This window comes from Triticum dicoccoides, chromosome 5B, assembly GCF_002162155.2.
Source record: "Triticum dicoccoides isolate Atlit2015 ecotype Zavitan chromosome 5B, WEW_v2.0, whole genome shotgun sequence".
Classification (NCBI taxonomy): Eukaryota; Viridiplantae; Streptophyta; class Magnoliopsida; order Poales; family Poaceae; genus Triticum; species Triticum dicoccoides.
Genome location: NC_041389.1, coordinates 379654994 through 379664549, shown reverse-complemented (window position 1 = coordinate 379664549; position 9556 = coordinate 379654994).

Sequence of the window (9556 nt, the reverse complement as noted above, 5' to 3'; positions counted from 1 at the left end):
GCACGACGCCACGCGCCGCCCCGACCGCCCTCACTCTCCCCTTGTTCTCTCCCTCGCCGTTTCCCCACCATGCCCGAACGCTGCCGTCGCCGCCGCACGCCATTGCCATAGCCACCGCCTCCCCCTCGCCTCTCCGACACGCGCAGGAGCTCCGCCTCCTCGCTCTGAAGCTCTCCACCGAGCCACACAAGCCGGAGCGCCCCGTGGAGCCATCGCCGTCGCCTTCATCACCTCCGGCCGCCGCAGATCGCCATCGCCGCTTCGTCATCTCCAGCGCGTCCCCGGCCACAACGAGCAGCCCTACAAGTCCACTGTGAGCCCTGCTTCTTCTCCCCTCTCTCCCTGGTCGCGCTCTCCCTCTAGCTGTCGTCTCCACCATGGCCGAACCTTCGCCGCTGCCGAGCTCGCCGTCGACGCAGCTCCGGTGACCATTTGGTCACCCCGGCGAGTCCAACAAGCTCGTAAGGCCCCGTAGAGCATCCCTAGCACTTTGCTTCTCTCGTCTTCGAGCTCCAAACGCGCTCTTGTGCACGAGCGAACTCCGGCGGCCGCAACCGATCTCGCCGCCGCTGACTCCGGCCAACCCAAGCCCAGCCACGGCCACCGGCCGACGCGCCATCGAGCTGGCTCTCCAACGCGCCTAGCCGCGCGTCATTTGTAGCACCACAGAGGAAACCCGGGGCACAAGTACGCCGCGGATCTCGCCAGCGACTAACCGCCGGCGGGTTTGACTTGTTTGACCTGGGGTTTGACCCCCCCAGGGTCACTGACGCGTGGGCCATGCCCCTGTTTAGTTAGGTGTTAGTTTAGTTAGCGCTAATTAACTCAGTTAATTAGTTATCTCTCTGACAGGTGGGCCCAGGCCCTAATTAACCTAGATTAGTGCTAACCTAACACTAACTAACTTTGTTAGTTAGATGTTACACTGACATGTGGGTCCCAGCCGTCAGGTTTGACCTGGTCAGCACCGTTGACCTGCTGACGCAGGCATGACGTCATGCTGGCGCAATAACATATTTTCTGGAATTAAAATAAATCAGGAAATTCCAGAAAATGTTCAAAACTTCAAAAATTCATATCAATTCAACCGTAGCTCAGATTGAAATAAATTATATATGAAAAATTATCAGAAAAATGCAACCTATCCATCTATACCAGTTTCATGCATGAAAAACCAAGTTATACCTGCTGTATAAGTGAAACACTAAAATGGCTTATATAAAGAGCTTATTTGGAGATGCATTTGAACCTTTGGTTCAAATGGACTTCAAACCAAATGAATACTAGTTGCATTAGCTCAAACAGCATCACATCTTCATGCCATGTTCATGCATCATATTGTTGCATATGCTTGTGTATTGATTGTTGGCACCGTTCCTTCTCGATACGTCCTACTCCGGAGACCGTTCCAGAGTACCTGTCTGTGAAGCAGTGCCTCCCTTGTTGATCTACCAGGCAAGCAAACCCCCTTGTTCATTCCGATACAATCCTACTCTCTCGCTCCTGCTCTCAGTTATTGCATTAGGACAACAACGATTCATCTGCTACTTTGTGCTGCGGTAGTTGAACCCATTCCTTTGCATGACCTGTCATTGCCACAGTAAATAGTTGAAACCCACTAGCATGTGTAGGAATTGATTGAAGCCATTGTTGTGTTCCTACCACGCTATGCCTGCTATTGCTTAGAGTGTGTCAGGTCTGATTCATTGGGAATGAATTGGAGTGCAGTGTTCTATGTTCTGATGCTGAGAGTGAAGTGTGGGAACACGATTTGGTAAAGGTAGCGGTGAGAGGCCATGTAGGAGTACATGGTGGGTTGTCTCACTGGAACCGTCCTTAAGCACTGAGTTCTATGTATGTTGTCCCATGACTCGATACTACCACACATTGGGTTCCGGTAACTCGGCCCCTCTCGACTTATTAACCAACTTGATCTCTGTCCAGGAGTCGCAACTAGTTTCTGGTGTTTGTAGGCAGTGTTAGTAGTCTACCAAGTGGCACCCGGCCAGGTGGGCTTGGGACAGACTAGGCACACGTGGCCTGGTGTACCGAGTGGCACCCGGATGGTGGGCTCGGGAACCCTGCACACATCGTTTGGGGCCGTGAGCGAAACCCCGGCCGGATCTCCTTGCGGATGGAACCCGAATAGGCGATAAACCTGGGCTAGAGTCTTGTGTGGTTAGTCAGGTCGTGGCCGACACCCTCGCCAGGCTTCCTCTTGAAGGTTGCCGAGATACATGACGTGTACATGGCGGTAAGTGGCGAGAGCGTGTGTGAAGAAGTACACCCCTGTAGGGTTAACATGATCTATTCGAATAGCCGGGTCCGCGGTTATGGACTTCTTGGATGCTTACATGGTACATAGACAACTTGAAGTGGATACTCTAAAATGCTCAAGACAAGTGTGGGTACTATGGATGGCCTTCTCGTAGGGAGACGGGGATGAATCCATAGTAGTGTATTGCGTGGTGATTAGTGGACTCGTGTGCGCCATATAACCTCAAAGAAGTTCTGGTAGTCGTAGAATAGGATAGCCATAGAGTCAAAGCTGGCTTGCTGCAACTAAACCCCACATTACCCTCTTGATACAAATGCATGTATGGTAGGATCTGACGTAAGTCTTGCTGAGTACCTTTGTACTCATGTTGCTTTATTTATGTTTTTGCAGCGGAGACTTTGGTCTTACTAGTGTTCTCCTGGACTTCGACAAGTAGCTTGTACCTCAGCTACGATCTTGACCGGATGTTGTAGATAGTCAGGCTCTTTAGCCTTTTTCATTTGTAGATGTCTGTACCCAGACATGTAATGCTTCCGCTTGTTGCTTGTATGCTCTGTATGATGGGTCTTGTGACCCCTATTTGTAATAATGCTTTGATGGCTCTTTGAGCCTTATCTATATGAGTTGTTGAGTTATGCTGTGATGCCATGTTGTACAGCACATACTTGCTTGTTATGCGTACGTGTAATGTGTATTGCTATGTGTGGGATCTGACTATCTAGTTGTTTATTCTTAGTAGCCTCTCTTATCGGGAAATGTCTCCTAGTGCTTCCACCGAGCCCTGGTAGCTTGCTACTGCTCCGGAACACTTAGGTTGGCCGGCATGTGTCCTTCTTCGTTCCTGTGTCTGTCCCTTCGAGGAAATGTCACGCGGTGTCTACCGGAGTCATGTTAGCCTACTACATCCCGGTTTACCGAAGTCCTGCTAGCCCAGTTGCTACAGCCCGGATTCACTCGGTGATGACCGACACGTTCGATGGTGGGTCATGTATGCCTGTCCCTTAAGTTAGTGCCACTTTGGGTTCACGACTAGCCATGTCAGCCCGGGTTCTTTGTCATATGGATGCTAGCGACATTATCATATACGTGTGCCAAAAGGCGCAAACGGTCCCGAGCATGGTAAGGCGACACCCGTGGGAATACCGTGCGTGAGGCCGCAAAGTGATATGAAGTGTTACATGCTAGATCGGTGTGGCATAGAATCGGGGTCCTGACACTGGGCTAGATGTTGAGTACACCACAGTCCTGGGATGAGAGAAGGATCTAAAGGACGAAGAGAGGAAGTAGCCTGCCGTGATCCAGGTTTGTGTGCATGACTTATGCTTGGTCTACCACATATGCCATGCCGACGTTGAACGCCTGGATTTTAAGGACTTCCTCGAGAGAAACCTAGTCAAATTCGTTATTGTAGACTTTGGTATCGACAAAGAAGTCCTGGGTCGGATAGGCCTCATTGTAGGCAACACCTTCGACCTCCAGAAGAATCGCTTGGTGTCCTCTCATGAGCCTTGAATGCTGACCCTGGCAGGAGCCATGGTTCATCCTTCGTACGGTAAACTAGAGAAACCTCCATACAAGTTTCATTGTTATGCATGGCAGTGGAATGTACTATATATAGTCCACATCCACTACACTGCAATGGATGGCTACCTTTGTTTCAATATCTACAAGGGTTGGATGAAGAGCAAGAGCCAAGTGTACGGTTCAAGCGAAGAAGTATCGGCCAAGAGGAAGAGGGACAAGGACGAAGTCGAGGACGTGGACGAGGACTCCGAGTAAGGTGGTAGTGTCGTTGCTCATGGTGGTTCTAATGCAGTGTCTCCGGAATAGTTGCAAAGTTAATTTCAGGTGTGCTTAATTTAATTTGAGAGGTGTATTGTGCTAAGCCCCCAGCAGAACTATGTTATGTTTCTTCTCGTTGCTTTAACTCTTCAGTACGTACATACTAGTATTTCTTACATTTCATCTTTTAGTTGGTATAGTACTACCACTCGTTTCATCACATTATATGCGTACAATATATATGGCCAACATCATATGGCCAGCAGTTTAGTTGTCAAACAATTTCCGGGTGCTTAGTTTTGTCGAAGAATTCCAGGATGCTTAGTTTTATTTGAGGGGTGGGTTGTGCTGGACACCATTATTATGACTAGCCTTTTTAATAGTACTATATGCATAATTTGGCTACGAGCGCTCTCTATATGTACCACCTTTTTTTTAATTTCAAGCTTTGCTCCATGGTGCAATCCATCGATACTACTGATATACAAAAGTATACATTTTTTAAAAGGCCAGAGGGCGGGGTAGTCTAGCTCGGACGGTTTGACGAGAGGCGAGGTCCTTTGTGATTTGACGGCTCATTACTGTTGTCAAATTGAATAGTACTGCGCCGTCCGTTGCACGCCCGACGCCTCCATTAAACCCCTCCGTTAAACCCACATGCAAACCGAGAATCCTACTCCGGCCACACGTCCGTTCATGAGCGGGCCGGAATTAAAAGCAACACCGGCCGAGCTCCTCCCGTCCGCCCTCAGTTTAAATGAGGCCAGACACCGGCCAAGCTCCCACCGTCCGCCCTCTATTTACATGAGGCCAGACAGACATCGGGCAAGAATCGCACCCCACCATCGCTCCCCCATCTCCTTCTTCACCAGTTTCTCCACTTCTGATGGCTTCCGATGAGCCGTTCTCCAGCATATTACCCGGCTGGGTGGATCGCCGAGCCCTCCGGATACGGGCGAGGCCGCTTGGTGCTTCACCAACCTCGCTTGGCCTGACGGAGCTAGTTGCCGCCCCAAGCAGGCGCGTGGTTCAGCAAATCGCCGCTCTAGTTCAGCTCGATGAGGAGTGGCGAGTTGCTCCACGCCGTCACGGCGGTGAGCGCGCCGGTATGGGCGCTGTCGCTGCCGCGTCGTACCGCGCCACCAGTGTTTGCGGTGGCCACGCCTCCCGTGTCTGTGGGTGCGCCTCCCTTCCTGCGGCAGCGCCATGCAGGCAGAGACAGAAGTCGGGTGCTTGGAGAGCGACGAGTCGGTGGCCAGCTTCTCCGTGTCCGCCGCCATCATCGAGGAGAAGTAGAACATGGGAGGCCACCGCCATTTGGGACCCATGAAGGCCACCGCCGAGGCGACGACCGCTGATTCAGGTGGTTTCTTTGCTGCTTCGTCTCTTCCGAGGACCTTTGTCAACCACGCAAGTGTCTGACGGACATGAGGAAGACAAAGGGATCCGCGGGCGGCCATTTAGAACTAAAATAAGTCTAGATACATCCATTTCTAGGACAAGTATTTCCGGACGAAGGGAGTATTAATTATACAAGAGAGCCGGATTGGCACCTCTTAGTGCATGTAAATGTAATGAAATCCATCATGTTTATATGAAGATCCGGCTTTTTATACGAAATCCTTCATGCTTATATGAAATCAGTCCGTGTTTGCTCGAATTTCATCTGGTTGGTTAGAGTTGTAAAAATGTATGCCGCTGGCGTTTGATGTCGTCCTCCGCGGAAGGAAATGGGAGGAAATTTGACGGCTGCCATTGGAGATGCTCTTTAATGTGGAAATAATAGAGTGACATCCAATCCATTTGAGTTAATTGCCTGTATGATTGTCCCTCTATAAAAAGTTAATTGCATGTACATTGTACACGTGACTTGCAGGGTGGCTACAGCTTCGTACAGAAAGTTAAAAAGAAACAAGTCCATCCTTAATCTTGTATTCTAAGTACTCTGTGGGTTCCACTGACAGTACAGTAGCGAAAGAAGTATATATTAAATAAGTAGAGTAATATATAATATAAAAATCTAAAGTTAAAAATAGAATTCGAACTCATGTCATCGCGTTGCGAGCATCCGCCGCTAACCAGCCCAGCACATTTTTGTTGTAGACCATGCTGGAGATATATCTCCATGTCTACTCTTATATATACTCCATTCGTTCCTAAATATTTACCTTTTTCAGATTTCAAATGGACTACCACATACGGATGTGTATGTAGACATATTTTAGAGTGTAGATTCACTCATTTTGCTCTGTATGTCTTTTCAGGAAGGGGTCAGATTTGTCCTTGATTTATTTATGAGGTATCCAGATGGCACTGCACCGCCAAGAAAAGAGGGTAACATCAAAATTATGGACTACTTTTTTCAGTGTGTTGGTAAGGTCCGGTCATAGTCACTTGTTGAAATCTCTAAAAAGACAAATACTCCCTCCGTCTAGAAATACTTGTCATCAAAATGGATAAAAGGAAATGTATCTAGACGTATTTTAGTTTTAGATACATCTCTTTTTATCCATTTTGATGACAAGTATTTTCGGACGGAGGGAGTAGAAAACAGAGTTGGTGGTGATGGTGTGCGTGCCATCCTGCAATATAGGTCGTCGGATTTATATCTAACGGATAGGAAAGAAACTATGGCATTTTGCAAAAGTATACCCACACGTCTCTCCACGTTCGCAAATAAGGCCTTCCCTCGTTCAGCCTTTTCTCTCACAAGATAAACTACTCATACAAATGCATCTTGATGTTCCGTGCAACGCACGGGCAGCTAGCTAATTTCTTTTAAAATAGTTGCTGCGATAATTGGGTTGAAGTGATATATTTTATGTCTACCCCAAATGATTTCAGATTCACTAGTAGTAACAAAGAAAAGGTTGCCTTGTTAATTAACAGAAAACAGGGTGAAAACTATCACATGAGGCCGGTAAAGACAAGGCACACTGGGTTCAGCGTCATCGTCACTACAGCTGTGCGCGCGCGAGAAGTCTACATATCGAGGGGGCTACCGAGCGAGGCACCGAGACACAATGTTTGAGAGAGAAACCAATTGACAGATTATGATTAGATCGAGATGTCACCCTTCTGTTGTCATTGTTGGGGGGGAGAGAAAGACGTATCGAGAGTGTGCACGGTAGGCATAGAGGCACAACTAGCGAGTGTGTGTGTTTGTGTGTGTGTGTGTGTGTGTTTGAAAGAGGAGTAGATAGATTATTATCAAGATCGATTTGCCACCCTACTCCTTCGGTGCGGGGTAGTGTGTGTGTGTGTATGTTTGAGAGAAAAGCCAGTCGATAGATTAGTATCAAGATTGAGGTGTCACCCTACTCCTTCGGTGTTGGGAAGTGTGGGTGTGGGTGTGGGGGGGGGGGCAGTGACACTCACATATCTCTACTCTTATAAAAAACAGAGTTGGTGATGATGGTGTTCCTGCCATCCTGCAACATAGGCCATCCGATTTATATCCGATGGATAGGAAGGAAACTATGGCAATTTTGCAAAAAGGTACCCACACCCCTCTCCGCATTTGCAAATAAGGCATTCCGTCGTTCATCCTTTTGTCCCACAAGATAAACTTCTCATACAAATGCATCTTGATGTTCCATGCAACGCATGGGCATCTTGCTATTAGGGAGAAGGAGTTTGTGTGACACATATCTAGCTATATTAAGGGATAGGTAGATAGCATATGTGTGAGAGACATTATTATACTTTGAGACATTAGTGGTTGTGGGTGGGCGGAATTAAAGGGGTGGGCGTGTTAGACATTGAGAGCGTGTGTGTCTCTGTGTGAGAGACTTGTAGGATGGGGTAAAAAGATGAATTTAACCCTGGCGGAGGGAGAGAAATACATGAAGTGCGCGTGTGTGATTCCGATGCCCACAGGGAAATGAGATATGTATGTGTGTGAGAGAGATTGCACAATTCATTCACGTATCACTATCTAGCGATCGTGTAGGTGCATCGCTTGAACATAAGTCAATATCTACTTCGTATCATGGCCAAAGGTACACTATCGATTCGACGCTATAAAGATTGGACACTCACATATCACATTTTTTTTTATTTAAATAAACCTTTTCAGTTGTGCATGTGAAAGTTACAGTGATGTTTCTTCAAACAACCAATGTAGCTATCATGTACATGCACCATTGTTACTCTTGCATTCAAATTCATTAGTCTTGGATGATTTAAGTTTATATTTTGAAGTAATTTATGTAATATTCATATATGAATTCAACGGGTATGCAATTATGAAATGGAGGCCATGTAATAATATGAGGTAACACTTTTAAGTAGTTGACTACAATATCCATTTCTTTTTGCGCGCCTCTACACTAACACGTCAATGCATTATGTTTAAAGTAAATAACCAATGACACTAATTTATCTATTTACACGAGAAATACATAGGCTGAGCGTTTGATCCCTTTTTTTGTGAACGCGCCACTACACCCGTATGATTGGCCGCGCCCGTCTGAACGTCCAAGTTATCGGCGCATCATACCGAGTTATTGTCTTTTTTTCTGGTGTGGACTTCACACCAGTTATTAACTGCTGACGCATGCCCCGTGTACACAGTCTAGCATGACCTTCCCGCTAGCACGGTCCAAAATTAGTTGAAACCAGATATGAACGATCCCATGGGCAGGAAAATCTCCCGCCTCCTTCTAAAATTTCCGCCACCTTAGTCTTTAGCATGCGAAATCCCTCTTTTGTCCTTGGTGCACGGAGACCAACAGTTACAATACCGCCCTCATCTACATGATAGGTCGGGGCTGCTTTGGTAACTTCCGGTTCCCCCCACTACACGGCACCCCCATTTCCTCTCCCCCTCCGGCAAAAACGACTAACTCCACAGCACCAGAGCATCTTACATCACGCCGTCCGTACTTCATCACCGTTTCTCCCCTCCCCTCTCGAAACCCTAGACTACTCATCCACCAGCGTACCATAGCCCATTCACTGCCAGCGGCGTCCACCTCGCTGGATCTGCTTCTGCGGCCGCGTCTACCCCTCCCACCTCCCCTAGAAATAAGTAGACTGCTCATCCAGCATTGTACCATAGCCCGTTCAGTGTCGGCCTTGTCCACGGCACCGGATCTGCTTCGCCGGTACTCTCGTCAACCGTCGCGCTTCTGCAGCGGCTCATTCGTACTCCCCACCGGAGATGCTTTGTCCACACCCCCCAGAGCCGCCCCACCGACGCCCCCGTCGACGGCCTCTGATCCTCTTCGCCGACACCTTCCTCAACCCTACGGGAGCCGCTTCGCCGACACCTTCCTCAACCCTACCGGAGCCGCTTTGCCGACACCATCGTCAACCCTACCGGAGTAGCTTGGCCTATACCATTCTCAACCCTACCGGGGCCGCTTTGCCAACTCACAAGTCCACAGCCTCAGATCCGCTTCCTCGCACACTCATCCAACCTACCGGAGCAGCTTCTGACGCCACGTCCACGGCCGCAGATCCGCATCGTCGACACCACCCTTAACCCGACCA